This window comes from Tupaia chinensis, unplaced genomic scaffold (genome assembly GCF_000334495.1).
Source record: "Tupaia chinensis unplaced genomic scaffold, TupChi_1.0 Scaffold144671_1, whole genome shotgun sequence".
Taxonomy (NCBI): Eukaryota; Metazoa; Chordata; class Mammalia; order Scandentia; family Tupaiidae; genus Tupaia; species Tupaia belangeri.
In genome coordinates this window covers 17,477-17,945 of record NW_006204532.1, presented here as the reverse complement: position 1 = coordinate 17,945, position 469 = coordinate 17,477, and the positions used below count along the sequence as shown (strand labels likewise).

The 469-nt window shown below is 30.5% G+C and overlaps 1 long non-coding RNA gene across 1 annotated transcript in view; it reads left to right on the top strand.

The window, feature by feature from the left end:
• Window positions 1–469, top strand: part of LOC106733735 (uncharacterized) — a 4,070-nt gene that overhangs the window by 1,047 nt on the left and 2,554 nt on the right. The window lies entirely within an intron of this gene.

Here is a 469-nt window from a genome sequence, read left to right as displayed (position 1 = left end):
GAGCGCACATGCCCTATAGAAAAAGAAAACTAAAAGAAAAAAAAAAGAACAATCTGGTTAGCTGTGATTTTGTTTAAAAATAAAATGACTAGACAACTTGTGTGTATGTTTAGCCTAGTACCAATTCTAATATAGATATAAAATTGTAATTATTTTTCATGGAGTAAACAGCATGCATAGGAACATCGCTATTATATGCCTACATAAATTTCTAGAAAGACTAAAAGTTCTCACTAGAGATAATTATGTTAGGAGTTGATTATGAACCCATAAAAGGACCAAAAGCAAAAGTAAGTGACAATGATCTACAAAAGATACGTAAAAAATCCTTAAGCTAAAACTAAACAGCTAAAAAAAGAAATTGTTGACATCAATCATTACACAATTCCTTTTGATCTTAACTTTAAACTTCAAAAATAAATCTAGGGAACCAGCAGTTAGCGTAATGGCTATGTTGCTGGATTCCCAC